Source organism: Anomaloglossus baeobatrachus, chromosome 5 (genome assembly GCF_048569485.1).
Source record: "Anomaloglossus baeobatrachus isolate aAnoBae1 chromosome 5, aAnoBae1.hap1, whole genome shotgun sequence".
NCBI classification, from domain to species: Eukaryota; Metazoa; Chordata; class Amphibia; order Anura; family Aromobatidae; genus Anomaloglossus; species Anomaloglossus baeobatrachus.
This window is the reverse complement of record NC_134357.1, coordinates 4241495-4260535: the sequence shown is the minus strand read 5'-3', so window position 1 is coordinate 4260535 and position 19041 is coordinate 4241495. Positions and strand designations below refer to the sequence as shown.

Below are 19041 nucleotides of genomic sequence, written 5' to 3'. Positions count from 1 at the left end.
CCAACAGACTAATTTCCGGATCAAGTCTGACCGAGTGTCAGTGTTCCCGTATTCAATCTTTCGCATCTGGCACAGATCCTGTAGCATCCATTTACTGCTGCGGTCGTAACTCCTCTCCTGTCCTTGTCCCATGGCTGAGCTGGTGGGGTTGGACATGGCAGCGTCCGAAACCTGAATGCCTCCTCTATGGCCTGCTGGGTATGCTTATGTGCCTCCCTGGTTGTTGAGCCCTGGACGGTGTCCACGAACACCAGTCCGCTGCAGCTCCCCTGGGTAAACCAGGCTGAGTAGTATCCCACTGCTGCCACCAATTGTGGAGACACGGGGCTCAGTGGGTGCTCTCGTCCACTAAAACCCGCCACCTTTAGAAAGACAGCGTGGCTCAGGGCTCATCCCAACTGAACGCCGGCCTCCTTAACCGTGGGCGTAACACTACTCAGACAACACAGGGTGAGGGAACCACAATAATTAGACTTTATTGGATCCCCAAACAATTAACGGCACATAACACATAACCAGCAAAACACAAATGTAACAGGCAACAGAGTCTCACCCTTCCGCTGGCGTGGTGAATGTTGATGGAGATTAATTTGTGATGCCACCTGTGGTACGCAGCCAGGGATGGGCTGCTGCTGCTGTCGCTGATCTCTGGGGCGTATGGTAATAGCAGCAAATATGTTATCGCTACCCACAGGTGGAGCGGGCCCCGGGGAGGATGACAAGGGGAGTAGTAGTGGCAGTGGCCGTTAGCACCGAGGCGTGGGGCACCAGCACCGGTAATAAAATTCCGAGTCGGCTGCTGTGGTTCCAGGTGTCTTTTCACACTTTTATGCTCGCTCGGGAAGTACTGGTCATCCGCTGTAATGGGCCTTGTCGACCTCAGATAAGTTGGAAAGAAACCACCGGTGTTTGGAAAATGTCCTATCTTAAAGTTGCCCCCCCAAGAGTGAGGAACTTAGGCTGAGCTTTCTGCTCCAAGCCGCAGGTCCTGTAAAAGAGAAGAAGGTGATGGTGGTGTCGTGTCACCAGAACTAAAGTCCCGGCTAGACTGACTCAAGATTGTGTGAGGTTGCTCCTGCTTCTACCCCAAGTGGAATCCGCCCCCCCCAGTTGGCTGTCCTAGTGACCGGGAAAGTCCCAAGCTTCGTGTTGGCCAACCCCCTGCCTACCCTAGTCCAGCTCCCCAGAGAGAAGGCTCCTAAACTGTATGTAAAGTGTGAATGTGGAACACCGGTGATTAACCCCCTCCTTACCCAAGGCAAATACCGCACCTTAAATAAGGTGCAGTACTCTGTGGCGACTGGAGCCTCAGGGGTGCCACAACCACACACAGACGTATCCAGGACATGAGCAACAAGTGTTGCATTCCTTGTGTCAAGCCACTCATGACCAATAGACAAGGTAAGAAGCATTTTACCTGGGCCAAGGAGAAAAAGAGCTGGACTGTTTTCAGTGGTCCAAGGTGTTGTTTTGAGATGAACGTAAATTTTGCATTTCATTTGGAGATCACGGTCCCAGAGTCTGGAGGAAGAGTGGAGGCCACAATCCAAGCTGCTGAGGTCTAGTGGCAAGTTTCCACAATCAGTGATGGTTCATGGATGTCATCTGCTGGTGTAGCTCCACTGTGTTTTATCAAGACCAAAGTCAGCTCAGCCGTCTACCAGGACATTGCACAGCACTTCATGTGTGCCGCCCCTAGGCAGGCGAGCTGCTCAGATCCGGGATTACTGTGGCTCGAGGGTCCCCGGACGCCGAGTTTAGTGGACCGTTATGATTCAGGGACCGAGGAGCATCAAAAAATGCATAATCCCAAATAGTAACAGAGTGGCTGGAATCTTAACAGAGTGCAGACCTAATCCTGACACACAACTAGAAGTAGCTGTGGGACGAGCCTACGATGACCTGGACGCCTCGACAAAGCCGGAGAACTAAATAATCCAACAGATAGAAATACAAGAAAGCTAATCTGCCTCGGAGCAGTCCCCAAAGATAGATAGATAGCCCCCCACATGTAAAGGCTACAGTGATATAGAAAAACACAATATAAAGTTAGAAAACAGATTCAGCAAAGAGGCAAAAACTATCTTTATAGGAAAGGATAGGAAGTAGCACTGACTGCAGCCGTAAAAACCCTAATAAATACCAGCACTTCTGATATGGAAAAATCCTGAGGTCACACAACCTCTCCCCTACTGTATCAGCACTCTGATGTTACTGGGATCCAAAAACACGAATATAGATGAGGGACTGAATAATACCAAGCATGACAAACACAATACCTTGCAGAATCATGGAGCTAAGTATACAGACACTCCCAGCAGGGAATGATCCTATTCCACCAAGAACTCCAGACAGACAATATAGGAATCAAGTATTAGTATCAAAGCAGAAAAAACAACAAGAAAGTGGAAAACAAACAACAGAGGTACAAAGACCACTTATCTGAGAGGAGTTCTGGCTGTGAGCAGCGCTGGTTATAGAATGTCCTTAACAAACAGGAGACCATTGAGCACCGGCAAGTAACAAGAAAAAACTACTCAGTTATATAGTCCCAGTCTGAACCTGATAGCCAGTCCTCTGCAGGTGTGTGACCTTCATTCCACAAATCAACTGCACCGCCAGCACTGACCACAAGAGGGGGGCCCCAAACTGGAAAACGTATTCACAACAGCGGACACTCAATAAAGGAGGTTTTTACAAGGGTGAAGTGTTCGTGACACCACCTGCGGGTTGCGGTAACGGGTATACCACCGCTGCTGTGTAAGGGGGCCGGGGCTGATGGAATGGAGCAGCTAGATGTGAGCCCCTCCGCAGGTAGGGAAGGCCCCGTTGCCCTCATGGTGTTGGATGAGGTAGATAGTGCAGGGACAGTCTGTGAGATCTCTTGGTGTTGGATGAGGTGCACAGTGCAGGAAGCAGGAACACACACTGCTGATTATCATGGTGCTGGATGAGGGGGACGGTGTAGGAGACGGGGATCACACACTCTTTGTAAACCAAGTCCTTACTCACTCTGAGCTCTGGGACGCCTGTTCCGGTCCCGGTACTATCAGTGCCACATAGTGATCCAGGTGCTCTACCTTTGCACTTTGTGTTAAAAACTGTGGTGAGATCCCAAGCCTGAAACTTTGGGTTCCCCAGCTGTTTTACAGCCCCTTTGTCCATCCGGCTGGCAGCGTGGACCCTGTAAGGCCGGTATTTGGAGTCTCCTGGCCATGGTCCGGAATCGATGCTGCTGCTGCTCCCGGATCTTTTGGGTCAAAGAGGGTCATGAAGATCCCTCCCTGAGCAGGTTAATTATCAAGGTGCCTGAAGCTCTTCCCTGATCTAGGGCCCTGTGCCCCGTCCGTGCACAGCTCCAGAAGGCTTTTCTGCACTGTCTTGGCGTCCACCGCCCCCTCTAGGCAGTGTCCTTGGCAAACCTCAGGTACAGGTCACCCCTGACTGGCAACTGTCCGCCTCTGCCCTGAGCAGGACAGATCAAAGTATTGTAGTGCGCCTGTGCAGGACCGGTGAGTGTATATGATGTAGACGCGTCATGCACACAGGAGTCAGAAGGAGGACGAAGATGGCCGAAAGAGGAGGCGCCGGCACCGGAGAACGGAAACACCCATATGGCCAACCGAGCGACCGTTAGGTAAGTATTATAAAGTGTTTTTTATGTTCTCACAGCGGCCCGGGCTCTTATATACAGCATGTTAGAATGCAGCATAGTAGAACGCTGTATATGAGAGCCCGGTGGTGGTGGCCGCAGCTTATAGGGGCCAAATCTGGTGACAGGTTCCCTTTAACATGTCAGACTATCTGCTACACTTCAAACGGAACTGAAAACTCATCTGTTCAGAAATGCCTATAATCTCCAATGACCCCACTGCGCCACCACCAGCACAGCTACCACCTCACCACCACAGCTGCCGCCATACCACCACCACAGCTGCCGCCATACCACCACCACAGCTACCACCTCACCACCACCACAGCTACCACCTCACCACCACAGCTGCCGCCATACAACCACCACAGCTGCTGCCTCACCACCACAGCTGCCGCCATACCACCACAGCTGCCGCCATACCACCACCACAGCTACCACCTCACCACCACAGCTGCCGCCATACCACCACAGCTGCCGCCATACAACCACCACAGCTACCACCTCACCACCACAGCTGCCGCCATACAACCACCACAGCTACCACCTCACCACCACAGCTGCCGCCATACCACCACAGCTGCCGCCATACCACCACCACAGCTACCACCTCACCACCACAGCTACCACCTCACCACCACAGCTGCCGCCATACCACCACCACAGCTGCCGCAATACCACCACCACAGCTACCACCTCACCACCACCACAGCTACCACCTCACCACCACAGCTGCCGCCATACAACCACCACAGCTGCCGCCATACCACCACCACAGCTACCACCTCACCACCACAGCTGCCGCCATACCACCACCACAGCTACCACCTCACCACCACCACAGCTACCACCTCACCACCACCACAGCTACCACCTCACCACCACAGCTACCACCTCACCACCACAGCTGCCGCCATACCACCACCACAGCTACCACCTCATCACCACAGCTGCCGCCCTACCACCACTACAGCTGCCGCCATACCACCACCACAGCTACCACCTCACCACCACCACAGCTACCACCTCACCACCACAGCTGCCGCCATACCACCACCACAGCTGCCGCCATACCACCACCACAGCTACCACCTCACCACCACCACAGCAACCACCTCACCACCACAGCTGCCGCCATACCACCACCACAGCTGCCGCCATACCACCACCACAGCTGCCGCCATACCACCACCACAGCTACCACCTCATCACCACAGCTGCCGCCATACCACCACCACAGCTGCCGCCATACCACCACCACAGCTACCACCTCACCACCACCACAGCTACCACCTCACCACCACAGCTGCCGCCATACCACCACCACAGCTGCCGCCATACCACCACCACAGCTACCACCTCACCACCACCACAGCAACCACCTCACCACCACAGCTGCCGCCATACCACCACCACAGCTGCCGCCATACCACCACCACAGCTGCCGCCATACCACCACCACAGCTGCCGCCATACCACCACCACAGCTACCACCTCACCACCACCACAGCTGTCGCTTCACTACTGTGCCACAGGCTGATCACCTCACGTGAAATGTGTATAATGACTATCTAATATATAAAGCTGAATGTGTGTATGTGTGTGTGTGTGTGTGTATGTATGTGTGTGTGTGTGTGTGTGTATGTGTGTGTGTGTGTATGTGTGTGTATGTGTATGTGTGTATGTATGTGTGTGTGTGTATGTGTGTGTGTGTGTGTGTGTATGTGTATGTGTATGTGTGTGTGTGTGTGTGTATGTGTGTATGTGTATGTGTGTGTGTGTATGTGTGTGTGTATGTGTGTGTGTATGTGTGTGTGTGTATGTGTGTGTGTGTGTGTGTGTGTGTATGTGTATGTGTGTGTGTGTGTGTGTGTGTGTATGTGTGTGTGTGTGTGTGTGTGTGTGTATGTGTGTGTGTGCATATCCGGTATTGGCATCCGCACCGTCGCAGCTACAGCCACAAAATTTTGCACACTCACACTTCTGGACCCCGAGAGCGTCATAGGCTATGTTTTGAGGGGAAATTTTAACCCCGCGCTTTACAGTTATTCGCCAAAAAACCTGCCTCCATTAAAGCGAATAGAGCTGGGAGCCACAGTGCAGCCAGAACTTCAGAAGAATGCACAGCCACGCCCTTATATGGAATTTTGGCATGTCACAATGCAGCCAGGGAAAGAGGCAGACACAGACAAGGAAAGAGGCAGACACAGACAGGGTAAGAAACAGACATAGACAGGGTAAGAGACAGACACAAAGAGACAGACACAGACAAAGAGACAGACTGACAGGGAAAGAGACAGACAGGGAAAGAGAGGGAAAGAGAGAGACAGGTTAAGAGACAGACACAGACAGGTAAAGAGGCAGACACAGACAAAGAGACAGACACAGGGAAACAGACAGACAGGGAAAGAGAGCGAAACAGACAGACAGGGTAAAAGACAGACAAAGACAGACAAAGAGACAGACACAGGGAAAGAGCCAGAGGGAAAGAGACAGACAGTGAAAGAGAGGGAAAGAGACAGACAGGGCAAGTGACAGAGATAGATAGACAGACAGGGAAGGAGATTGAGACAGACGGAGAAAGAGACAGAGACAGTCAGAGACAGACAGGGAAAAAGACAGACAGGGAAAGAGACAGACAGACAAAGAAAGAGAGAGAGAGACAGAGAGATATATACAGAGGGGGGGGACAGACAGAGAATGGGAGAGAAACAGAGAGACAGTTACTATCCCGGGCGTTAATACATTCGATTTATACATTCTATCCCGGGAATGTTAATACATTTTATTTTATTAACAACAGTTATTAACCCGGGCGAAGGCGGGTAGTACAGCTAGTATATATATATAATAAACACGTGAAATAGATGCCTCTGTGTGTAATGACGCTATATAATATATAATACACACATGAAATATATCCCTCTGTGTGTAATGACTCTATATAATATATAATAAACACATGAAATATATCCCTCTGTGTGTAATGACTCTATATAATATATAATAAACACGTGAAATAGATCCTTCTGTGTATAATGACTCTATATAATATATAATAAACACGTGAAATAGATCCCTCTGTGTGTAATGACTCTATAATATATAATAAACACATGAAATAGATCCCTCTGTGTGTAATGACTCTATATAATATATAATAAACACGTGAAATAGATCCCTCTGTGTGTAATGACGCTATATAATATATAATACACACATGAAATATATCCCTCTGTGTATAATGACTCTATATAATATATAATAAACACATGAAATATATCCCTCTGTGTGTAATGACTCTATATAATATATAATAAACACGTGAAATAGATCCTTCTGTGTATAATGACTCTATATAATATATAATAAACACGTGAAATAGATCCCTCTGTGTGTAATGACTCTATAATATATAATAAACACGTGAAATAGATCCCTCTGTGTGTAATGACTCTATATAATATATAATAAACACGTGAAATAGATCCCTCTGTGTGTAATGACGCTATATAATATATAATACACACATGAAATATATCCCTCTGTGTATAATGACTCTATATAATATATAATAAACACATGAAATATATCCCTCTGTGTGTAATGACTCTATATAATATATAATAAACACGTGAAATAGATCCTTCTGTGTATAATGACTCTATATAATATATAATAAACACGTGAAATAGATCCCTCTGTGTGTAATGACTCTATAATATATAATAAACACGTGAAATAGATCCCTCTGTGTGTAATGACTCTATATAATATATAATAAACACGTGAAATAGATCCCTCTGTGTGTAATGACGCTATATAATATATAATACACACATGAAATATATCCCTCTGTGTATAATGACTCTATATAATATATAATAAACACATGAAATATATCCCTCTGTGTGTAATGACTCTATATAATATATAATAAACACGTGAAATAGATCCTTCTGTGTATAATGACTCTATATAATATATAATAAACACGTGAAATAGATCCCTCTGTGTGTAATGACTCTATAATATATAATAAACACGTGAAATAGATCCCTCTGTGTGTAATGACTCTATATAATATATAATAAACACGTGAAATAGATCCCTCTGTGTGTAATGACGCTATATAATATATAATAAACACGTGAAATAGATTCCTCTGTGTGTAATGACTCTATAATATATAATAAACACGTGAAATAGATCCCTCTGTGTGTAATGACTCTATATAATATATAATAAACACGTGAAATAGATCCCTCTGTGTGTAATGACGCTATATAATATATAATACACACATGAAATATATCCCTCTGTGTGTAATGACTCTATATAATATATAAGAAACACATGAAATATATCCCTCTGTGTGTAATGACTCTATATAATATATAATAAACACGTGAAATAGATCCTTCTGTGTATAATGACTCTATAATATATAATAAACACGTGAAATAGATCCCTCTGTGTGTAATGACTCTATATAATATATAATAAACACGTGAAATAGATCCCTCTGTGTGTAATGACGCTATATAATATATAATACACACATGAAATATATCCCTCTGTGTGTAATGACTCTATATAATATATAATAAACACATGAAATATATCCCTCTGTGTGTAATGACTCTATATAATATATAATAAACACGTGAAATAGATCCTTCTGTGTATAATGACTCTATAATATATAATAAACACGTGAAATAGATCCCTCTGTGTGTAATGACTCTATATAATATATAATAAACACGTGAAATAGATCCCTCTGTGTGTAATGACGCTATATAATATATAATACACACATGAAATATATCCCTCTGTGTGTAATGACTCTACATAATATATAATAAACACATGAAATATATCCCTCTGTGTGTAATGACTCTATATAATATATAATAAACACGTGAAATAGATCCTTCTGTGTATAATGACTCTATATAATATATAATAAACACGTGAAATAGATCCCTCTGTGTGTAATGACTCTATATAATATATAATAAACACGTGAAATAGATCCTTCTGTGTGTAATGACTCTATATAATATATAATAAACACGTGAAATAGATCCCTCTGTGTGTAATGACTCTATATAATATATAATAAACACATGAAATATATCCCTTTGTGTGTAATGACTCTATATAATATATAATAAACACGTGAAATTGATCCTTCTGTGTATAATGACTCTATATAATATATAATAAACACGTGAAATAGATCCCTCTGTGTGTAATGACTCTATATAATATATAATAAACACATGAAATATATCCCTCTGTGTGTAATGACTCTATATAATATATAATAAACACGTGAAATAGATCCTTCTGTGTATAATGACTCTATATAATATATAAGAAACACGTGAAATAGATCCCTCTGTGTGGAATGACGCTATATAATATATAATAAATACCTGAAATATATCCCTCTGTGTGTAATGACTCTATATAATATATAATAAACACGTGAAATAGATCCTTCTGTGTATAATGACTCTATATAATATATAATAAATACCTGAAATATATCCCTGTGTGTAATGACTATATAATATTGTCACGCTCCCGGTGTCCCAGCAGCGCTCCTTACCTACTAAGCCGGTCTCCCCATCCAGGCACCGCTCCGTAACCACTGAGCCAGTCACACCTGCGTCACGCCACCGCTCTGTACCCACTGATCCAGCCTCGCCAGCGTACCACCGCTCCTTCCTCACTGGTCCAGTCCATGCGTCCACCGGTCATGCCTGCCATTCCCGCTCATGCTCCCCAGAGTCCTGTTCCTGGTCTCAGGAGTCTGATTCTGACTAATGTTCTGTATAGGACCGGGCCGCGCCCACTCACCTGGTCTTATAGCCCCAGCACTGCTGCAGCAGGAAATGACCTGAGGCTGTGCTGGGTATATAAGACTGGCCTTTCCATGTGGGCGGGGCCTGATCATCGCTTGTGTTTCTATGCCTTGTCTTGTGAGCTCGGTGCTCAGGTCTTTGTTCCTGTATTACTGCCTTAAAGTACGCTGTGACCCTAGTGACCTGGTCCTGTCTTTGCTTCCTGATACCTGCACCCGTTCCTGCCACGTTAGTGCTTCAGCTACCGTGTACCCTCCCCTCCAGGTGGGGTGCTCGGTCCAGTGGATCCACCTCCTGGGCCTACCAGTCCTCCCCGGCCCTCACAGTATGATCAGGCCATGGATCCCGCTGGAGCGCAGGCCATGGATCCCGCTGGAGCGCAAACATCAGAGCTGGCTGAGCTGCGCCAGGAGCTGCCACAACAGCGTGAAACCCTGAACCGGATGCTGAAATTCCTGGCGTCCGTGGACCACCGGTTATATGCGCTGCAGACCGCCGCCTCGTCCACGCAGCAACCAGTCTCCAGGTCTGAACCAGGTTCCTCCACAGCCTCGCTACGCAGGGGATCCCAAGTCCTGCCGCGGTTTCCTGAACCAGTGCTCCCTGCACTTCCAGTTGCTTCCGCACTTGTTCACCTCAGACCAGGCCAAGGTGGCGTTCTTGATGTCACACCTGGAAGGTGAAGCCCTGGCCTGGATTAACCCCCTGTGGGAGAACGAGGACCCGATGATCACTGACATCCAGGAGTTCCTGCAAGCTTTCCGAAGTACCTTCGATGAGCCCGGACGAACTACCGCAGTGACCTCTTCGCTTCTCCGGCTACGCCAAGGGACCCTGACCGTCGGCCAATACGCCATCCAGTTCCGCACGCTTGCTTCTGAGCTGGGCTGGAACAATTAGGCCTTGACGGCGGCCTTTTGGGAAGGTCTCTCTGGCCGCATCAAAGACGAACTCGCCGGCCGTGACGTTCCACGCACCTTGGACGCTTTGATTTCCCTGGCCACTCGGATTGACCTCCGTTTTCAGGAGCGTGCCCAGGAGGTAGTCCGGGAGAAGCGACCACCTCGCCACATCTTGCCCCCACAGAGGTCTGCCGCTCCCTCGTCCCTGCCTTTCCATGACTTATCGCCAGAACCCATGCAAGTGGACCGTCTGACCCAAGCCAAGCAACGCTGTGCAGAACGGCTCGCCCGGGGCCTGTGCTTCTCTTGTGGAGATGGGTCACATAAATGCTTCGAATATGCCCTAAGAAACCTGGTAGACCCCAGGTCCAAGGGATAGTGGGAACCGCCACCCTTGCCACCGAAATCCCTTCAGTCCCAGTTAAACAGACGGTTTAGGTGACGACAGAGGGGACCCGGTTTTCAGCTGAGGCCCACATCGATTCCGGGGCAGCAGGCAACTTTATCCACCAGGCCACGGTAGACAAATACCAGGTCCCTGTCACTCCGCTGAAGAAGCCTCTCTGGTTCGCCTCAGTGGACGGCAAACCGCTCGACGAACCTGTCCGGTATACCACCGAGCCCGTGAACCTCCAGGTTGGCACTTCGCATACAGAGACCATCGCCTTCTATGTGATCCCGAGGATGGCTCCTGAGCCCCTGTTGGGCCTGCCCTGGCTGAAACTCCATGACCCTGTTATTAGTTGGCGCTCTGGCGCGATTACCCGCTGGAGTCCCTTGTGCCACGAAACCTGCTTGCAGCCTGTTCCTCAGCCCCTGGCACTTGACTCAGTCAAGCTGCAGGATCCTGAAGAAGAGACTACGCTATCCAGTGACGTTCCATCATCCCCAGGCATCCGAGACCTTGATTCTACCATCTTCTGGAGATGAGACTTTGATTTCACCGTCTTCTAGAGTTGAGACTTTGAGTCCAGCGGCTACTGAGGATGAGACTATGACCGATACCCGGTCCGAGACGCCCGATCCGGTCGTCCAGGATTCCAGTCCTGCTTCTGACTGTCCTTCCCTTTCCGTTGCTTCCGTTACCACTGCTCGAAAATCATCAGTTAAGCGTGTTGCGGTCCGGAAGGGTGCATGGGGTCAGCCGTCCCTCCTTTCCTTTGCGCTGGGTTACGGTCCGGGGGCTTGGTCCCGGGTGCCCCGGGGGTCCTTTGCTCGGAGAGGGGGGCTTCAAGGGGGGGTACTGTCACGCTCCCGGTGTCCCAGCAGCGCTCCTTACCTACTAAGCCGGTCTCACCATCCAGGCACTGCTCTGTAACCACTGAGCCAGTCACACATGCGTCACGCCACCGCTCTGTACCCACTGATCCAGCCTCGCCAGCGTACCACCGCTCCTTCCTCACTGGTCCAGTTCATGCGTCCACCGGTCACGCCTGCCATTCCCGCTCATGCTCCCCAGAGTCCTGTTCCTGGTCTCAGGAGTCTGATTCTGACTAATGTTCTGTATAGGACCGGGCCGCGCCCACTCACCTGGTCTTATAGCCCCAGCACTGCTGCAGCAGGAAATGACCTGAGGCTGTGCTGGGTATATAAGACTGGCCTCTCCATGTGGGCGGGGCCTGATCATCGCTTGTGTTTCTATGCCTTGTCTTGTGAGCTCGGTGCTCAGGTCTTTGTTCCTGTTTCCTATTACTGCCTTAAAGTACGCTGTGACCTTAGTGACCTGGTCCTGTCTTTGATTCCTGATACCTGCACCCGTTCCTGCCACGTTGGTGCTCCAGCTACCGTGTACCCTGCCCTCCAGGTGGGGTGCTCGGTCCAGTGGATCCACCTCCTGGGCCTACCAGTCCTCCCCGGCCCTCACAAATATATAGTAAACACGTGAAATAGATTCCTCTGTGTGTAATGTCTCTATATAATCTATATATATAATTGCCTTATTCTGTCTGTCTGTCTGTCTGTCTGTCTGTCATGCTCCGAAATTGTGTCCTTACGGTGACACAAAGCTGATTGGCCGCTGGGCTCGCCATGGCCCCGCCCCCCCACACGGATTGGCCTCTCGCCCCGGCTCTCTGCAGGCCCCGCCTCCCTCACGCAATGCACGCTCGCTCGCTCTGGCCCAACTGACACGGAGCCCCGATTCCCAGGTGAGTACACACACACGCATCAGATCACACTCACTCTCACACTCACTCTCACACACACCTCACACATCACAACATGCTGGGATATCGCTTGCTTCTACACCGGCTCCGTCAGGATCCCAGCAGCGCCAGACATAACCTTGCGATGCTGGGATCTTCACGGAGACCGTGAACGCTGGTAACCATTATACACATCGGGTAACTAAGGTCCCTTAGTTACCCGATGTGTATCATAGTTACCAGTGTACACCGGCTCACACTCACTCTCACACACACCTCACACACACATCACATCGCATCCACACATCAAGGTCCTACAGCGGCGGAAAATACAGACACATAACAGCACACACATAACAGCACACACATAACAGCACACACACACAAATCAGATCACACTCACTCACACACACACATCACATCGCATCCAAATACTCACAACATCCTGGGATATCGCTTGCTTCTCGGCGGCGATATTGTGCTGTGAGCTTCCAGGACCTGCGGGAGGATCACATGGCCAGAAGCATGTGATATCCCCGGATGTTGTGAGTATAAGCGCGTATGTGCGATATCATCAGTGTCTGTGTGTGTGAGTGGATGCGATCGGGTGTGTGTGAGTGGATGCGATCGGGTGTGTGTGAGTGGATGCGATCGGGTGTGTGTGAGTGGATGCGATCGGGTGTGTGTGAGTGGATGCGATCGGGTGTGTGTGAGTGGATGCGATCGGGTGTGTGTGAGTGGATGCGATCGGGTGTGTGAGTGTCGGCAGAGGAGCACGGCGTGCTGGAGGAGGCTGGGAGCAGAGAGGCTGATCATGGGGAAGGCTGGGAGGAGAGAGGCTGATGCTGGGGGAGGCTGGGAGGGGGAGGCTGGGACGAGGGAGGCTGATGCTGGTGGAGGCTGATGCTTGGGGAGGCTGGGAGCGGAAGGCTGATGCTGAGGGAGGCTGGGAGAGGGAGGCTGGGAGGAGAGAGGCTGATCCTGGGGAAGGCTGGGAAGGGGAGGCTGATGCTGGGGGAGGCTGGAAGGAGAGAGGCTGGAAGGAGAGAGGCTGATGCTGGTGGAGGCTGATGCATGGGGAGGCTGATGCTGGGGGAGGCTGGAAGGAGAGAGGCTAATGCAGGTGGAGGCTGATGCTTGGGGAGGCTGATGCTGGGGGAGACTGGGAGGGGAAGGCTGATGCTGAGGGAGGCTGGGAGGAAGGAGGCTGGGAGGAGAGAGGCTGATCCTGGGGAAGGCTGGGAACGGGAGGCTGATGCTGAGGGAGGCTGGAAGGAGAGAGGCTGATGCTGGGGGAGGCTGGAAGGAGAGAGGCTGATGCTGGTGGAGGCTGATGCTTGGGGAGGCTGATGCTGGGGGAGACTGGGAGCGGAAGGCTGATGCTGAGGGAGGCTGGGAGAGGGAGGCTGGGAGGAAGGAGGCTGGGAGGAGAGAGGCTGATCCTGGGGAAGGCTGGGAAGGGGAGGCTGATGCTGGGGGAGGCTGGAAGGAGAGAGGCTGGAAGGAGAGAGGCTGATGCTGGTGGAGGCTGATGCATGGGGAGGCTGATGCTGGGGGAGACTGGGAGCAGAAGGCTGATGCTGAGGGAGGCTGGGAGGAAGGAGGCTGGGAGGAAGGAGGCTGGGAGGAGAGAGGCTGATCCTGGGGAAGGCTGGGAAGGGGAGGCTGATGCTGAGGGAAGCTGGAAGGAGAGAGGCTGATGCTGGGGGAGGCTGGAAGGAGAGAGGCTGAGGCTGGGAGGAGAGAGGCTGATGCTGGGGAAGGCTGATGCTGAGGGAGGCTGGGAGGGGGAAGCTGATGCTGGGGAAGGCTGGGAGGACGGAGGCTGGGAGGAGAGAGGCTGATCCTGGGGAAGGCTGGGAGAGGGAGGCTGATGCTGGAGGAGGCTGGAAGGAGAGAGGCTGGTGCTGGCGGAGGCTGATGCTGGGGAGGCTGGGAGAGGGAGGCTGATGCTGAGGGAGGCTGGGAGGAGGGAGGCTGGGAGAGGTAGGCTGAGAGAAGAGAGGCTGATGCACACACACACACACACACACACACACACACACACACACACACACACACACACACACACACACACACACACACGCGCGCGCGCACTGCACAACACACCACACACACACACTGGGAACCACAAACAACTGCCCTACACAGACACCCACACACACAGACAACGCTGCACACACACAACACCCAACACACAAACACCGCGGCACACACAAATATACGCACATACCGCACAACACACACATTGCTCAAAACATACCTCCCCCCAAAACACACCACACACACACAAACCGCGCAACACACACACAACGCTACAGACACACAGCGCTCCACAAACAACGCAACACACATACAACACCGCTCTCACCCCCCGTCACACCCAGACAACACCCAGAACATGTACAGCGCCCTACACAAACACTTGGTAACTACAGACAACAACATCTCTCTATATATATATATAACAAAAATCATACATGAACTACACAATACGTAAATTCTAGAATACCCGATGCGTAGAATCCGGCCACCTTCTAGTATATAATAACCACATTAAATAGATTCCTCTGTGTGTAATGTCTCTATATAATAACCACATTAAATAGATTCCTCTGTGTGTAATGACTCCATATATTATATAATAAAAACAAGAAATAAATCCCTCTGTGTGCAATGACTCTATATAATATATATTAAACACGTGAAATAGATCCCTCTGTGTGTAATGACTCTATATAATATATAATAAACACATGAAATATATCCCTCTGTGTGTAATGACTCTATATAATATATAATAAACACGTGAAATTGATCCTTCTGTGTATAATGACTCTATATAATATATAATAAACACGTGAAATAGATCCCTCTGTGTGTAATGACTCTATATAATATATAATAAACACATGAAATATATCCCTCTGTGTGTAATGACTCTATATAATATATAATAAACACGTGAAATAGATCCTTCTGTGTATAATGACTCTATATAATATATAAGAAACACGTGAAATAGATCCCTCTGTGTGGAATGACGCTATATAATATATAATAAATACCTGAAATATATCCCTCTGTGTGTAATGACTCTATATAATATATAATAAACACGTGAAATAGATCCTTCTGTGTATAATGACTCTATATAATATATAATAAATACCTGAAATATATCCCTGTGTGTAATGACTATATAATATTGTCACGCTCCCGGTGTCCCAGCAGCGCTCCTTACCTACTAAGCCGGTCTCCCCATCCAGGCACCGCTCCGTAACCACTGAGCTTCTGTGTGTAATGACGCTATATAATATATAATACACACGTGAAATAGATCCCTCTGGGTGTAATGACTCTATATAATATATAATATACATGTGAAATATAATCTTCTGTGTGTAATTACTCTATATAATAAACATGAAATAGATCCATCTGTGTGTAATGACTATATAATATATAATAAACACATGAAATAAATCCCTCTGTGTGTAATGTCTCTATATAATATATAATAAACACGTGAAATAGATCCCTCTGTGTGTAATGACTCTATATAATATATAATATACATGGGAAATAGATCCTTCTGTGTGTAATAACTATATAATATATAATAAACACATGAAATAGATCCCTCTGTGTGTAATGACTCTATATAATATATAATAAACAGGTGAAATAGATCCCTGTGTGTAATGACTTTATATAATATATAATAAACAGGTGAAATAAATCCCTCTGTGTGTAATGACTCTATATAATATATAGATATAGATCCCTCTGTGTGTAATGACTCTATATAATATATAGGAATAGATCCCTCTGTGTGTAATGACTCTATATAATATATAGGAATAGATCCCTCTGTGTGTAATGATTATATATAATATATAGGAATAGATCCCTCTGTGTGTAATGTCTCTATATAATATATAGGAATAGATCCCTCTGTGTGTAATGACTATACAATATATAGGAATAGATCCCTCTGTGTGTAATGACTCTATAATATATAATAAACAGGTGAAATAGATCCCTCTGTGTGTAATGACGCTATATAATATATAATACACACGTGATATAGATCCCTCTGTGTGTAATAACTCTATATAATACATAATAAACAGGTGAAATAGATTCCTCTGTGTGTAATGACTTTATATAATATATAATAAACAGGTGAAAAAGATCCCTCTGTGTGTAATGACTCTATATAATATATAATAAACAGGTGAAATAGATCCCTCTGTGTGTAATGACTCTATATAATATATAATAAACAGGTGAAATTGATCCCTCTGTGTGTAATGACTCTATATAATATATAGATATAGATCCCTCTGTGTGTAATGACTCTATATAATATATAGGAATAGATCCCTCTGTGTGTAATGACTATATAATATATAGGAATAGATCCCTCTGTGTGTAATGACTCTATATAATATATAATAAACAGGTGAAATAGATCCCTCTGTGTGTAATGACTCTATATAATATATAGATATAGATCCCTCTGTGTGTAATGACTCTATATAATATATAGGAATAGATCCCTCTGTGTGTAATGACTATATATAATATATAGGAATAGATCCCTCTGTGTGTAATGACTATATATAATATATAGGAATAGATCCCTCTGTGTGTAATGACTATATATAATATATAGGAATAGATCCCTCTGTGTGTAATGACTATATAATATATAGGAATAGATCCCTCTGTGTGTAATGACTATATAATATATAGGAATAGATCCCTCTGTGTGTAATGACTATATATAATATATAGGAATAGATCCCTCTGTGTGTAATGACTATATAATATATAGGAATAGATCCCTCTGTGTGTAATGACTATATAATATATAGGAATAGATCCCTCTGTGTGTAATGACTCTATATAATATTTAATAAACAGGTGAAATAGATCCCTCTGTGTGTAATGACTCTATATAATATATAATAAACAGGTGAAATTGATGCCTCTGTGTGTAATGACTCTATATAATATATAGATATAGATCCCTCTGTGTGTAATGACTCTATATAATATATAGGAATAGATCCCTCTGTGTGTAATGACTATATAATATATAGGAATAGATCCCTCTGTGTGTAATGACTCTATATAATATATAATAAACAGGTGAAATAGATCCCTCTGTGTGTAATGACTCTATATAATATATAGGAATAGATCCCTCTGTGTGTAATGACTATATAATATATAGGAATAGATCCCTCTGTGTGTAATGACTCTATATAATATATAGGAATAGATCCCTCTGTGTGTAATGACTATATAATATATAGGAATAGATCCCTCTGTGTGTAATGACTCTATATAATATATAATAAACAGGTGAAATAGATCCCTCTGTGTGTAATGACTCTATATAATATATAGATATAGATCCCTCTGTGTGTAATGACTCTATATAATATATAGGAATAGATCCCTCTGTGTGTAATGACTATATAATATATAGGAATAGATCCCTCTGTGTGTAATGACTCTATATAATATATAATAAACAGGTGAAATAGATCCCTCTGTGTGTAATGACTCTATATAATATATAGATATAGATCCCTCTGTGTGTAATGACTCTATATAATATATAGGAATAGATCCCTCTGTGTGTAATGACTCTATATAATATATAGGAATAGATCCCTCTGTGTGTAATGACTCTATATAATATATAGGAATAGATCCCCCTGTGTGTAATGACTCTATATAATATAATGTATCTGTTATAAAGGTTGGAGGCTGCATAATACTATTTGGACAGCTGGTGGTTGTCATACTTTATATGTTACAATATTTTGGAAAGCCGATGATTATTTATTAATAATTATAGGTGGATTTGCCCAGTTTGAATTTTGTTTTTATGTTTTTATGGTGTTTTTTACCTGCACCTGATAATAAAATAAATATTGCAGACGAATGGACTGTTTGATCGCCTCTTTTTCCTCTTTTTCTTGCTAATTGTTAATTGCGATTGTCCCGATAGTCCTGATAATACATATATTTAAATAATTCATGAATATGTAAAATTATGATAAAAATTGGATTTATGTGGATATTCGGTATGGTCTTAATGTTTGTATAATATATAGGAATAGAGCCCTCTGTGTGTAATGACTCTATATAATATATAGGAATAGATCCCTATGTGTGTAATGACTATATAATATATAGGAATAGATCCCTCTGTGTGTAATGACTCTATATAATATATAGGAATAGATCCCTCTGTGTGTAATGACTCTATATAATATATAGGAATAGATCCCTATGTGTGTAATGACTATATAATATATAGGAATAGATCCCTCTGTGTGTAATGACTCTATATAATATATAGGAATAGAGCCCTCTGTGTGTAATGACTCTATATAATATATAATAAACAGGTGAAATAGATTCCTCTTTGTGTAATGACTCTA

The 19041-nt window shown here is 45.7% G+C and overlaps 1 protein-coding gene across 1 annotated transcript in view; it reads left to right on the top strand.

The window, feature by feature from the left end:
* LOC142313190 (inactive pancreatic lipase-related protein 1-like) overlaps nucleotides 1-19041 on the top strand; it is a 143509-nt gene that overhangs the window by 24790 nt on the left and 99678 nt on the right. The gene's annotated exons all lie outside the window — the stretch shown is intronic.